A 16,389-nucleotide genomic window follows, 5' to 3' on the forward strand; every position below is an offset into this window, starting at 1 on the left:
ACGCAGTGGGATTCAGAGGTGAGTAATCTCACAATGTTCATTTACGAACGGGTTTACCTTATCGTTTTGTGAGTTATTTATTTAACTGCAAACTGTAGTTGGTATTAGTGGCATTCCTGAGTGAATGACCACGTATTTATATTTTTACGTGAAATATATGTGTTGGTGGTTTTGTTGTGTTGAAAGCAATATTTGTGAAAAGGGTTCATTTTATTGTTTTCGGGTTTACTTTTCGGGAAACAATATATTGTGAAAATGGTTGATTTCTATTGTTTTGAAAAGTGTTGAGAATTGTGAACATTTTTAGGTCACGGGTGACTTATTTAAGTGTTAGGTCTTTGTACCGGGAGTAATTGATGTAGGATCAATTACGGGGAATCTTTTATTTTAGATTCGGGTAACATTTTGGGTCCATTTTGACTTGCTTAATGTTTTGGTCTTTGTACCGGGAGATATTGGTGGGTTCAATTACGGGAAATCTTTTGTTGTAGATTCGGGTTATATTTTGGGTCCATTGCAACTTGCTTAATGTTTTGGTATTTATACCGGGGATCCAAATACCTGAGGGTTGAGGACCGAGGGTCACGAATGTGACCATGACATGTTATCGGGAACCACACCTTGGCTGGGTTAGTGGTTACGATCAGTTAAAGCTCTAGTCTGTCTGCCGAGATTTTAATTGTATCTTATGGGGGTAATAGTTGAGATTACATGGGACTCATAAGTACGGGTTTTAATTGTATCTTATGGGGGTAATAGTTGAGATTACTTGAGAATCATAAGTACAGGTTTTGTTGTATCTTATGGGGGTAATAGTTGAAGTTACTTGGGACTCATAAGTACAGATTTGAAAGGGAGACTCGAGAGTATTCTTTCTTTTATTGTCCATGATGGACAGGGTTTTCCATATTTAATTGTGGGGGTTTCAATTAATATGATTTTGTCACGATGTGACACGTGTTTCCTTAAATGGAAAGGATGAGTTTTCCCATGATTTGTGTAAGTTGTTTCCTTAAATGGAACGGGTGGGTTTTCTTATGATTGGTGTGAGTTGTTTCGATTGTTGTGTTGAGTTTGCTCATACAAGCTTTCATAAGCTTACCGGGTTTGTCTGTTGCAATCCGGTGCACCATTCCATAGTGTACGGGTTTATTCTACAGGTTAGGATAATTGTGGCTGAAGCTGAGATCCGATAGTTGCAGCTTTACGGTAGGAAGTCAATTTGTGACTTTACCGTTGTTAAGACTTCTGTTTTGTAGTAAGCTCTGAGGAGCATTTACTTATTATTTTGTTGTGGCAATTTAATTCATAAACTTATGTAATATATGACTCTACAAAGCGAGTCTGTATTGACATTGTGGCTTCAAGGCATCAGTATGTACTTGGTTTAAAAGGAAAAAGTTTTCCTGGTATTTCGGATTGATGGCTGAACCATTCCTGCATATATAATTATGAGATTATATTGATTTTTAGTTGGTTTAAAAATTGGGGCGTGACAATTTTGGATTTTGGCTAACAAACCCTCTTCTCTTAATAATAGTATAGATGTCCTTTTAAAAAAAAAAATAGTATAGATGTAATACGTATAAAAAATATATAAAATATCATTATGGTAAAACACTAAAATCAAATAAAAAAAATTATAAAAGAGGAAAAAAGAAGTGGGTCAAAAACACAATCAATCCAAAAATTGTTGCGAGCAGTTTTTTTTTTGAGAGAAAGGAGGTCAGAAATTTTATTGAACTTTGGAAAAATTACATAGAAGTAGCATCTGCTGCTAATGCAAAAATCAAAAAGGAAGGAGGGGAAGAAAAGTAATAATGTTCCTGAGCTTCAGAACTAGCTTGTGCTGCCATAAGATGAGCCACTTTGTTTGCACTCCTATTCGCGTATATAAACCTCAAGTTTAGATGACTCTCAAGAAATAACCTTAGATCATCATAAATTCGCCCCAACACCGAAGTATTAGGGTCACTTCCCTGCAACAATTGCCGCTGTACCACCTTTGCATCGAGCTCCAATCAAGCAGGAACAAACCCCTGCTCCACAGCAAAGTTCGTTGCCAATCTACAACCCAACACCTCAGCATGCTCCGGGCATAATAATCCCTGCAATGGCCTACCTCCCCCAGCAAGAAAGTTGCCCAAGCTATCCCTGACTACAAAACCCACTCCTCCATATTTTGTAGTATAATTATAGGATCCATCCACATTAATCTTGTACCATCCCAGAGGAGGAGAAGACCAACGTGACATCCTCACAGTACCTCCAATATGAGGTTTTGAATTATGAAATCTAAAGGCATGCAGCCTAGTCATGGACATAAGAAGTTGTGACACTCTTATTATCCCAAATCTGACAGTTCCTCTCCTTCCAAATTCTCCACAAATCACCCAAATCTTTAACTGACAATGCATCAACACAAAAACTCAACCAACCAAGAATATCCAAGTGAGCAGCATGAGGATTGTAACACGCCTGAGATAATACCCCATTGGTTAGAAGCAGTTGTTTTGTGAATGAGCAATCCCGACATAAATGTAACGTGGACTCCAATGCAGAAGAGCAAAGAACACACACCTGTGTTTCCAACACCACCTTTTTTGACGCAAGTCTCTCAAGAGATGGTAAAATATTATAAATGGAGCAGTTTCTTAACTTCTATTATCTTTAGTAGCTGAAATTTGAGACAAAAATGCAACAAATATCATTATACGTATTAAAAAAATATACAAAATATCATTATGGTAAAATACTAAAATCAAATAAAAGAAAATTAGAAAAGAGGAAAAAAGAAGTGGGTCAAAAACATAATCAATCCAAAAATTGTTGCGAGCAGTTTCTTAACTTCTACTATCTGTAGTTGCTGAAATTTGAGACAAAAATGCAACAAGTTTCTATGGTATTACTTTAGGCCGCGCACAAGTATAACGCTAGTTATTATAAATGGAGGCACTATTTTAGTGTCAACGAGCTTCACAAAATTTTGAAATGGCCATAATACCCTAACATAACATAATTATCAAGTTAAGCTAATAATATATAAATAGATGTCGGTGACCTGTTGCAACATGGTCAGATTAATTAGGCATGTTGAGTGGGAAGTCACGTATATTACACGTGATAGAAATATTATGGATGACATGCAACATGAACCACTCGATAGGAGAAGTAATTGAATGAATGGTGCACAATTAATGACCTGCACAACCCTCAGCCCTCTCATCTCTTCCTTTTAATAAGTGGCTGAGAATTCTTATGTGTGCGGCAAGTAGATGGATAATTGAACAAAAAAAAAATCAACTTCAAAAACTTTCTTACTCAATTGAATCAAACTAACTGGATCAACTGATTAAGGAACCCATCTTTGATTTTGATACCACTATATATATATATATATATATATATATATATATATATATATATTTTTATCAAGAAGAAACTTCATTAATAATGAACTGGATACAATGAGTTTTGGCATCATCTCATACACAGAAATGGCCACTGGACTTTACACTGGAACTCCAAAATGACTGACTAACGGAGCCAACAAGGCCCTGACTCAACTACAGACTTAACTTGCACTACAACAAAAGGCAAAGACAAAACTGTATGACAGACAAAAGCGCAGAAGCAGTGAATCCTTAACATCTCACCTCTCGTCCAGCAAGTAAGAACTCTAAACTAGACAACTTACTTGTGTCGACACTAAACTCACCCACTACTTTGCCACTTGGAATACCATACATACTCTTTCAGTTGAAACTAATATTAATGGAGATACACCGATACGAGACTGACTTCTTGAAATTAAACTTCACCATTAGAAACCCATCATTCGTATTTCCCGATTATTGAAAACATGTGAATTGGTCCTCAACGGTATGCAACTTAGATGAGTGTTTTGAAAATATAATTTCTATGGGTGAGTTTTTAATGAAGACTTTATAAATTAGGGATAATGACAATTTACACAATTTTAGGATAAAAATTGCCCACTTACCCCAATACTCTAAGAGATTGCCCACTTACCCAAACACTCTAAGAGATTATTTCTCTAATACCTAATTAATTCTTTTTTATTTATTTTTGGGATTTTTTTGCCCTCTCCTTCTTTCTCACTTAGAGAGAGAAGTTATCGGAGACCTTGCCGGACTCCGGTGACTGAAATCCAGCTATCGGTGATCGGAATCCCGAATCCGATGACAGGACTAATGATCGGATTCCGGCGTCTGAATTTATTGCCCCCTAATAATACCCAGTAACCATATTATTGCCCCTAATAACCATATTATGGCCCCCAATAATCATATTATTGCCCCCCAGTAATCATATTATTACCCTCAATAGTCATATTATTGCTCCCCAATAATAATATTATTGCCCTCCAATAAACATATTATTGGGGCAATAAAAATGCACCCATTCTTCCGGCGACTCGACTCCAATATTTTTTTTTCTAAGCCCAGTCACAACTTTCCATTTTTTTTCTTTTTTACTTTCCTTCTTCTGCCCACAGTTTACCCAAAAAAAAAAAAAAAAGGCTCTGGCACCTGTCGGAGAAGATCCTTCTCCTCCTTCAAACCTCCTGTCAACATTGGTTTGTTGAAAGAGATCAGATCACCGGTGCTTCGGAGCTCCGCCTAGCTCAGCCCAGATGAACGATGACCTGTAGCGTCGTCGCGAGCTCACCGGAGCCCCAGTCGTGCAGTGAGCTGGGTTCGGAGATGTCGGGTTCGAACGTTGGTTCGTCTTTCGAGATCAGATCGTTGGTGCTTCAGAGCTCCGCCTCGCTCAGTCCAGACGAACGACGACCTGCAGCGCAGTCGCGAGCTCACCAGAGCCTCCTTCGTGGAGTGAGTTGGGGTTGGAGATGTCAGGTTCGAAATCCGTCTCGGGGGTGGGGGGAGAGAGAGAGCGAGAGAGGTTTGCATCGTGACTGTAGGTGTGCATCCGATCCAGAATTCCAGATTCATAGACATGGGGAGGGAGGGAGGGAGGGACTGTAGGTGTGCATCCGATCCAGAATTCCAGATCTATAGACATGGGGAGGGAGGGAGAGAGAGGGAGAGAGAGAGAGAGGAGTGTAGTTTGTTAATTAAAATGGGGGTAAAACTGTCATTGATTTTTAAATTGGGTAAATGAGATTAAAAATTTATTGGTGGAGTGAGTGAGCAATTTTTAGGCTTAAATTGTGTAAATGGTCAATATCCCTATAAATTATAATAAGAACCAAGTTAAGGGTTTTGAATAAATAGTTAGATGAGTGCTTTAAGCTTTAATTAATAATTAAAAATTTCAACATGCACCTTATCTAACCATTCATTCAAAAATTCTCATTTGATTCTTATTATAAGATCCTCACTTAATTCTTATTATGAGATCCTTATTAATAACTCTCATAAAAATTATATTTTCAAAACTAGAGATTGCAGGCATTCGATGCCAAAGTCTCCTAGGTCAATGAGAGTTTGCATATAAATCTCAAAACTCTCGAGCTGGGTTCACACGTGTGCTTTTTACTTCTTCACCTATTGCGGCTGCAGGATAATGAAAGTATCACATGTGCTACAGTGCATTCTGCACAGCTGCAGAATAGACATACCTAAGGATTGAAATATCCGTGATATTTCTGATATATCTTCTATTATCTCCCTTTTTCGATGGACCGATATATCTTAAGGGTTAATATCTTATCTTCTACTATTTTCCCCAAAATTTCTCATACATCGTTAAATATCCCTGATATATTAGGTATTTTGGATATTCCCGATAAAGTGAAAAAATATCTATAAAATCCGATGAAAAAAAGAAGAAGAAAAAACTCAGTAATTCTTTAAATGCAAATCTGTGCGAAGAAAGATTCTCCTCAAGGGAAATCTGGGTGAGTAGAAATCCCCTCAAGGCCAATCCAGGTGAGGAGAAATACCCTCAAGGTGATTCTATATGATAAGTAATTCTCTAAATGCAAATCTGTGTCTCAAGGTGATTTTGTATGAGAAGTAATTCTCTAAATGCAAATCTGTGTAAGGAGAGATCTCCTCAAAGCGAATATAGATGAGGAGAAATCTCTTCAAAATGAATTTGGGTGAGGAGTATTCCCTTCGAGGGAAATCCGAGTGAAGAGTGGAATCCAAGTGATGATAAATTTCCTGAAGTTGAATCTGGACAATGAGAATTCATGATGAAACAATTTCAAATAGTAACTCATTCACTTCATCTTTCTCAGTTATATAGGATTGGCCTCAATTATATTAAAGTCTTAGACTAAAGAGTGTAAAAAATGTGGTGCAATTATATGAATCATTTGGTACTGTATACTCTGTGACTCTGTGTAATATGTACTATGTAGTTGAATAATAGAAAGAAAATAAATTATTCAAATGAGGCCAAATTACTTTGCAGAAGGACCCATATATAGATGACATGATGTTAACAGAGTACATACTATGTATCTTGAAGAAGTGAGGAATAATGAAGCTAATGTGTAGTATTTAAATGAACAGTATAAACCAATTTACCTGTGAAGGTAATTTTGATCATACTGCCCAAGATGAAGATCACGGGGTTAGAACCCAATTTACCTGTGAAGGTAATTTCTTTAATTGCCTTAAATTTTGACTCTATCAGTTTAGGCATAGAGCGCAGTGAGACCTCAAATGAATCTTACAAAAGCAACAATTAATTTGGCTATAACGCTTATAGATATAATTAATACGGAGAAGTATATGATCAGTTATTCAGTTAGATTCATCCTTATTATCCCCTTATAGGGGAAATGGTCGGCAGCTCTAAAGAGATCTATAACTATCATGTTCATCACAACAATTTGTACTATATAGGTCATATGTCTTGATTTGATTATTGCAATTTTGTAGACTAGCGAGCGGCTTTTTAACCATCTAGAGTCTCTTTTTAGATGTAGATGAGGTTGACATTCATATGTATTTATATGTAATTTTATTAAATTGACTTTTTAAAAAATGATATATTTTCTCATATATTCTAGATATTTTTGATATCTCTATTTTTTAAAGTTCAAATAGATATGCAAATATAAATATTTTAATCATTAGACATACCTTTATATGATAGCGTGCGACATGCCGACACCCTCCTTTGCGAAGACCCGAAAGTTTGTTAGAGCAACTCCACCGGTGGAGTCTTGACCGGGCACCAACAAGGCAAAGATGATGTGGTGACCGACGGTGGGAGAAAAGCTCCTCCAACGGTGGTGTTAATGCTTGGATCCGTGGGGATCTAATTAACGATAAATAAAGAGAGAGAGAGAGAGAGACACACGAGAAGTATAGTGGTTCGTCTCCCGCCTTAGTGGGAGACTACGTCCACTTGAATATTGTACTATGTGTGTTTGGGATTACAAAGTGTGTAATGGAGTGGTTTGAGTTATGGGAGGAGGCATTCCTTTTATAGGTGAAGGAAGCTATCTCCTTTCCATTTTCTTAGATGTGGGGTGTAAAACCACTATTCTAGTCTTAGAAAGGCCTATTATGGAGGCAACTTGGCAAGGCCGGGAATGTGGCTTCCCGGCGACGTATTTGCCACTTCCGGATACCGTGGCGTAGCTTGAACATAGGGCTACAAGGTGTATGTCTCGGTTGGGCCCCACCATGGCTTGTGGGCCCGGTAAGAGAGAGTTACTTATGCTTGGTGAAGTAGCAAAACTAGCTTGCTACGAGAGGTATCTACAGGTGGGTTGATGACCGGGCAAAACCCACCCCATCTTGACTACAGCTAAGAAAATAGTCAAGTCCATGACTATTTCCATGACCAACCAAGCTCGCATGCTAGCAAGGCCCAGCCTGGAACGTGGCTGACATGAGCACTACAGCAGCAGACGAAGATGCGCCGAGGGAGGGAAGTGGACGACACTGTGACGACGCGCGGTGCCGCAAAGCAGAACGGCTGAAAGCCAGTCGCTTGTCGTGTAGCGACAGTGAAGGGGGCCGGCCAAGCCACGTGGAAGAGATTCGTAGGTCCTATTTGAAAACTGGGCCTAATGGTCAATCAATCCCAGCCCTTCGTTTCAATTAAATAGCCAATCTGACGGTATACAATTAACATGTATATATATATTTGTAACGTTAATAAACAGTAACAAAAAAAAAATTAAAAAATTCTAAACATTTCTCTATAAATACCTACCATTTATTTTACATCTCACACCCAAAAAATTATTTTTCATAGTAACCCAATTTTGTGCTTTCTCCTCTTCCTAATGCTCTTATATTCCAAATTTTAAATATTTCCAATATGGCCGAACAAAGGAGAAACACACGTCCAGTGGCCAAACAAGAGGGAGATCAAAGTTCAGATGATAATACCCAAGACAAAAGGAGATGGACGGATGAGGAAGATGTTCAATTGTGCAAGTCTTGGAAAGTTGTAAGCCAAGATCCTGTTGTGGGCACAAATCAGAAAAGAAACGACCTATGGAAGCGTATGAAGCGACACTTTGTCGCAAATTGGCCATTCGGCCGATCATCTTCCTCTTTGCAGGGAAGGTGGAAAATTTTGAAGGTTGAACTCTTTGAGTGACATTGTGCATTAAGGCAAGCGAAAAATTGGTACAAGAGCGGTTCGAATGCAGTTGATGAGGTATGTATTTGTTGATAAATCATTTAATTTGTGGATACATTATAGTAAAATATTACTTGATAAATAATGTAGTAATTATAACATTGTTTTAATTGTAGTAATTATAATATTGTTATAATTGTAGTAATTATAATATTGTTTCAATTGTAGTAATTGGTTTTTGTTATAATTAAAATAAAATAATATTGTTATAATTGTAGTAATTATAATATTGTTTTAATTGTAGTAATTATAATATTGTTTTAATTGTAGTAATTTCTTTTTGTTATAATTAAAATAATTAGTTGATAAATAATGATGTAATTACAAAATCATTTATATTTGTACTTATTGATTTTTATTGTAAAACGGTGAGATAATTTCTTATTAAAATTATGACCTTTATAATAGATGACCCTTCATAATAGCGTTTATATTTGTACTAATTGCATTTTTTATTGTTTTTTTTTAATTACGTAGCAAGATGAAGCACATAAATTGTGACATGTCGGGATGAAGAGAAGAGGGAAGACCAAAAGACACAATTTTAAGAGTTTTGATAGTTACATTGTTGTGGAGGGCTTTGCACAATTTAAAGACATCCCTAGCCATACATCCGGAGGAACATCAAATGAAGGAAATCAACATACGCTCACACAACCAATTGCTGGAAATTCTCCCATCAACTTAGACATGGATATAGATGAGGTAATTGCAGGTGAAACTGCAGATCTTAATGTGAGGCCTCAAGGAAGGAAGGCTGCGAAAGAAGCAATTCGGAAAGGAAAGAAGGCAGCGAAAGATCAAAGTCCTTTGTCAAGCGCTGTCGAGAGTATAGCGAACAACCAAAAAGAGGCAACCGCTGACAAGAAAAAACTCGATGAGGAATTTGCTCGAAGTCTGCAAGAGGAAAATCAATGAGCTTGTATCCGTTTGCAAATGGATATGCAAAAAGAGGCATTCCTATTACAAGAGAGGGAGAAGCGAATTAAAGAGAGGGAAAAGCGTATTATGGAGATTGATTCAAGTCATATGACGCCAACTAAAAAGCGTTATTGGTCAAGAAAGCAAAAGAAGATAGCGGAGAAAGAAAATCTTGGCCAGCAGACGCCACCTTCTACGGGTGGATTGCCACAACCAAATTTTGGTGGTGCATTGCCACAACCAAATTTTGGTGGTGCTTACCCACAACCTCCTTACCTCGGTGCATATACACTACCACCTTACCCTGATGGATTTCCACAACCTCCCTTCACCGGGGGATTCCCACAACCCCCTTACCCCGGTGGATACTATCCGCAACCATCTTACCCCGGGGGATATTCTATACAACCACAATTTTCACCTTTCTCTATGGGTGATTCCACCAATCCTAACCCTAATGAAGACCCTTCAAACACAAATTGGATTCCTAGAGAGGATGAGGATTATGATTTGAATAATTAGGTCATCATGCATGTTGTGTAATTGTATTGTACTTATTCTTAGTTTTTCATTTATGTAAGCATAAATTTTATGAAATAAAAGTTGTATTTGAAATCGCCTCTTATTAAAGCACACACCTTATATTCAAAATCAAAGCACATAAAGCACACATAATACAAACCAAATTAAAATCATATTGACATAAAAAACATAGACATTAGCACAATTAATGTTGCCAGATCTAGATGTCCATGTTCCAGAAATGCTCGATCAGATCTTCTTGAAGGTTTGAGTGACTGTTTGCATTTCTAATGACATCGTATCGATCCATGAATCGTTTCAGAGCCTCGATGGCGGTAGATTTCGGCATCCGACAATACTCCGTGCATTGATCTGCCCCAGCACCGTAAGCAAGCATTCTTAAGGAACATGTCAGCTTCTGCTAGGGAAGTTGTCTGACTTTCTTAGCAGCATCTGATTTCTGGAGCCAGTACCGGTCATAGCCACAAAGGTCAGTGGAGATGCGGTTGAAAACTTTGTGACTCATCATGTACCTTGTCCGGAATTCCTCTTCACTGAAAACTGGACGCTCCACAAAGTAATCTTGCATCATGTTTTTCCCTCTTGATTCCCTAAATCGCTCCTCATTCGGTGCACGCCCCGGTCGAGAACCCCCTCGTCATGTTTGAGAGGAAGCTTCACCTTCAGCGACTGCTGCTACCACAAGAGCATTAGTCCTACACATCTCTTCATGATCTTCAGCTCGAGATTGTCGATACTTAGCCCACAATCTCTTCATTGAAATGAGGGAAGGAAAGAAAATGTGTTGAATCTAGATATATGAAAAAGAAGGAGATTTGCCAATTTCAGATTGTGTGTGAATGATGTGCTGCCTCTTGCTCTATTTATTTACAATTTTCACATAAAATGTGATCAGCTGATAAGGACACGTGCCCACTCCTGATTCGACGTAATCTGATCCTAAATCTTAGATAAGATTACATCAACAATAACCGTTAGATTGAATACTATGCAAATGATCTGGTCCGTTCAAAGATGTCGGTGGTGCCTTCACTCATTTCAAGAAAAATTATCGGTGGTGCCTTCACTCATTTCAAAATAAATTGTCTTTCGTGCCTTCACTCATTTCAAAATAAATTGTCGGTAGCTGTAGGTTGCTCATAATTTGTCAACTGAAAATATTAGAAAAATGGTAAATAGCATAATTATGACATTAATTATCCATAAATCTCCATTATTATCATCTATTTACATCAAATATATTTAAAAAAAAAAAATAAACAGTGAAAAAATCAATGAACAGTCAAAAGGAATAGTAACGTTCACTGGACAGTAGAAATGAACAGTAAAAAATTAATGAAATAGTGAAAAAATGAACAGTATTGACTGGTCAAGAAACAGAACCGGTGGAAACTCATACCCAGTGGCAGTGAACATTAACTTGATTGGTCGATTTCTTGACTTTTCAACCTTAATATTTCTTGACTACGGCTGGACTTGCTCTTAGGGCATTTAGTCAGTTCTATAGTTTCATTTTGGCTAAAGTTCTCGTGGGATGTGTAAAGCATAAACTAGTACACAAGCAATTGTATTTGGACCGTCCATAGTGGAAGGCTGAGTCCGACTGTCAGAGGATTCCAATCAAGGTTCGAAAAATCGCTAGGCGTTAGTAGGGCGGTGGGTTGGGGAGGAGCGCCCAGGCGGCTGGGCGGGTGCCTAGGCGGTTTTGTATTTTTTAATTTTTACTAATTTTTATATCATATAAAAATGTATATAAGAGTATATATAGCCCTTTAAATGAATATATGAAGACTTATTATAACTAATAAAAAATAAAATATAGTTATATAGGATTTTTTTTAATTTCTTATAACCAATGAACTAAAAGGGAAACATTGGGAAGAATGGAAGACAAAAAAAAAGAGGAAACGTGAAAGACAAAAAAAATAAAGTTATCTATGTTCCTCACTTCCCCCGCTCTCCTCCCCTCTCCCTCTCTATCTCCAATCTCCAACAGCTCATTGAATATTTTATGTTTATATAATTAATATAGGAAACATGGAAGCCTTGGGTATGCGTGTATGACACACCTAACATATATATATATATATATAATTATATATATATATATATTTTTGGAACTACACGCCTAACATATTCAATTATGCTTAGAGAGTTAAACGTATGCAGCCACTTGCCCTTCCATCGTCTCTCTCTCTCGACAAACAGCAGCTATGTCTCTCTCTCTCTCTCTCTCTCAACAAATAGCAGTGTTCATTATGATCTTTTCTTCCTCTCTTGCGCAAAACCAATAGCCACCACCCTCCACAATCTCTCATATTTCTTAGATTTCAAGATCTTCATTTTGGGGGAAGCTGGAGGTGGCTTGTGGGGAAGCTGCAGTGGAAACGTGGAGCAGAGGAGCGGTGGGGAGAGTAAAGGAAGTCTGAGGAAGGGCGCAATGGAGCTTCGGTGGCTCGGGGGAGCTGCGGTGGAAGCGTGGAGAAGAGCTGCGGTGGAGGAGTGAAGCAGAGCGAAAGCTGCGGGGATCGAATGCTTTCGGTGTTTAGGGAAAACCGCCTAGACGCCCGAACCGCCCGAACCGCCCAGATCGCCCAGACGAGCGCCCAGGCCGCCTAAATTCTCTCCGCCTAAGGCTGCCGATTACCCCTTACTCGCCTCGGTCTCTTGCCGCCCAGCGCCTAGGCGGCTGTTTTTTAGAACACTAATTCCAATAATGAAATTGCTGTCCCCTCCAGTACACAAAGAAGAAAATTGCCAGACATTTTGGTTCAACACTAGATCTCCTTTCACACACAGAGATGGAGAGAGAGAGAGAGAGAGAGAGAGAGAGAGAGAGAGAGAGAGAGAGAGAGAGAGAGAGAGAGAGAGAGAGAGAGAGAGAGAGAGAGAGAGAGAGAGAGAGAGAGAGAGAGAGAGAGAGAGAGAGAGAGAGGTGAAAAGTGCTTGCCGGATTCCAATAATGAAATTGCTGTCCCCTCTAGTACACAAATAATTGTATTTGGAGTTTTGGGCCATCATAGCTATGAAAAAGAAGATAAATGCTTACCAGGGACATTTTAGTTCAACACTATATCTCGTGTGAAATATTCCACAAACCCACAGTAATGAGACATAAAGCTCTGAGATTTTCCTCAATCGCGGCACAAGTGGTGGAAACGTACGTCATCAGTAAAAAGTTGAAAACGTCATTGAAATCTCAGAGCTGGTGACACTCCATTTTATAAAAATACTTTATATGTTCCTTCATATGTTTTCAATTTTTTAACCACTACGAAAAACATCAAACCTATTACTCACTGCAGCTCAGAATTGTGTGATTCAAGAGAAATTCTTAAGTATAGGCTTCCCCATGTATATAGGGTGAGCTAATCAGACATCAGAATTTTTTTTTTTGTTTCGAAACTACCCCTGTTTTTTAAAAGTGCAATACCCAAAAGACCCTATGCTAGGGGTTGATTGGTCAGCCCTATATCCACGTGGTGCAGGTGCCCCACGCAAGTCTCTCTCGTGATTCAAAACAAGGACTCCTTCGCTCAACCCATTAAAATATTCTAGAGAAAAAAAAAATTCAAGATTTTCTGTTTGAAAGAACAGTAAGGGATTACATGGGGAGATGACATTTTGCCATTTTGCCATTTTCTTATATAGACATCTTTCTTATATCCCTCACCATATGTCCCTTGAAATTATTTGTTAAGAGCATACAGATAAAGCCAAATACACGGTATTATTCAAATATTCCTTACTGTTTACATCCACTCGAACAAAATGCCAATTCTTTGTGTTACCTCTAACAAAAAGAATTGGTCTTTTAAATTGTATTATGACCTAATGGTAACAAATATCATTTGTTAATTAGCTCAAGTTACCACAGAAGCGTAGTAGCTAGATTTGTTTAGTCATGACTATGACTGAAATGAACTCTATAAGCTTCCTGTTACAATGTGCAGTACTCAAAATGACAATAAATATGCAAATTAAAATGTGCTATTATGGATTTATGGAACTCTTTTATTCTGCATCTCTATAGTGTAATTTGTAGTTATCTAGAAATAAGAAAGTATACATAAATATGTACATCATAGTTTACCTATTGGGAAATAATCACCGTTGCTCTTATTTTTTTCATTGCTCCCCCACTCATTTTATAGCAAGTGTTATTAGCTGATTGTGATTGAGCTTCCATTTTTAACCTTTCTTAAAAAAAAAAGAAAAAATATTGAGTAAAGAAATTGAATCATTTATAAAATGAAGTTTTATTATTCTCTTTTTGTTATAGCCAAAGTTTTATTGTTCTGTGCCTTGTTCCTTAGACTTCTGACCTAGCCGCTCTGCTAGGGTTTCTCGTTGATGTTCCGTTCTCGACAAAACTTTCAAAACCTATGGATCTCGCTATTGCTGGCTTGGTCCTAATCTCTGTGAGTACCGCGCTTGGGGATGGAGGCGATGTGTTGTATGATGGGTCGGGGACCCTTCGTTTTGCTGTTGGGGAAGAGTGGGCTTCACCTGCTATTTCTCCTGGTGGATGGTTGACTTTAGATCTGGTTTGGCTTCTGCCAGATCGGTATTTTACTGAGTTGGTCTGGCCGAGTTTGCACAAGGAAGTCATGGAACTATGGGCGAAGCTGGTCATGTCGTGGGAGGATCGATTTGCTGGTGATGATCGTGGTCTTGGTAGTTTGGAGGGAGGCTATTGACGACGCCATTCAGTCTGGGTTGCGCGGTCACGAAGCTAAGAGTGTCGGGGGTCGTTGAAGGTAGTCCGGTCACTGTGCTTTGGCTGGAGTTGTCTGGCCCTTGCAAATCGGTGGGAAGGGATGGTCACGGTGGCTTCCCCGTCAGTGGCCTGAGAAGCCAATTGATAGCGGCGCGGCCTGGTGATGGTGGTGGTATGGAATCCTGTCGAGAGGGCTAGTGGGTGCCCATAACAGATTTCAGCTTTTGGGCCATCTGGGTTTATCTTTGGATCGTGGGCTGGATTCTAATTTCTAGGGCCTGGGCTGGTCTAGAATTGGAGGTGTAGGGTGAGGGCTCACCCTTTACTTTCATTATTGCTTAAATTTGGTTAGGTCGCAAAGATCACATTCTCTGAGGATTCATTTTACTATTTACTTTGGAAGATGTTTGATCTTTGTTTGAACGGGAAAAAGTTACAAGCAGTACCTGAATTACGGGCCACTAATAACTTTCGTACCTCAACTTCAAAAACTATCACAATGGTACCCAGATTATCTAACACGACCTAACATTCATACATGCTGTTCACTTTGCCGTTAACGGTGTTAAATTTACAAGGGTAAATCTGTCATTTCACTGTTCATCTCTCTTACCATGGTACTGTTCATTTTTAAAAAAATGTTAAAATTTTTTTTCTCTCCTCAGGAAGAGAGAGGAAAAAAAAAAAAAAAAACAGTACCATGGTCAGAGAGATGAACAGTGAAATGACATATTTATCCTTGTAAATTTAACACCGTTAACGGCAAAGTGGATTCCAGGTATGAATCTTGGGTCGGGGTGAAAAGTCCAGGTACCAAAATGATAGTTTTTGAAGTTGAGGTACGAAAGTTATTAGTGGCCCATAATTTGGGTACTGTTTGTATTTTTTTCTCTTGAAATAAAGGTGTGTTATTTTCCTTAAAAAGTGGGTGTATTCGGGGTGGCCTGGGGCTTGTTCTTGTTATAGAATAGGTGTTTAGGGTTCCCTAAAGAACGATTATTTCTGTCGCTCCATACAGGTGTTTCTTTTTTGTACTGCTTGCTGAATATAATAATGAGTTGACCTATTTTCATCAAAAAAAAAGTTTTATTGTTCTTGCACTTTAGTTTTCATCAATCTATATCATTGTTGCTAAAAAAAAAAAAAATCAATCTTTATCATTGTAAGAGCTTTGAAAAACATAATAGAGTGTTTATCCTCTACAAAATGATCAATTGCCGAGTATATAGATTAAATAAGTTTTCCCAAAACATATACCTGGATAAGCTAAATAAATAAAACTTTTATAAAACTAATAAGATTTAGTTATGAAAATGGAGATAAACCACCTAATAACATTTCCATTTATTATGCTTTATTTCATTCATTTAAAAAAAAGCAAGACTTGAATTGAATACAAACAAACTGCTATTTTAGTGCCACGCAGCCTTTGGCTTTTTGCTCACTTCATGAGTAGTTTACCCAATATTTGTTGGGGGTGCCAGGGTGCCAGCAAGCATAATTAGCTAACAGAATTGACAGCCTTAGAGCAAGTCCACCGGTATGACTTTGCCCGGGCAAAGTGAGAGAATGATGATGTGGTGACCGGGCATGGAGAGAAACCA

This window comes from Rosa chinensis, chromosome 6 (assembly GCF_002994745.2).
Source record: "Rosa chinensis cultivar Old Blush chromosome 6, RchiOBHm-V2, whole genome shotgun sequence".
In the NCBI taxonomy this organism is placed as follows: Eukaryota; Viridiplantae; Streptophyta; class Magnoliopsida; order Rosales; family Rosaceae; genus Rosa; species Rosa chinensis.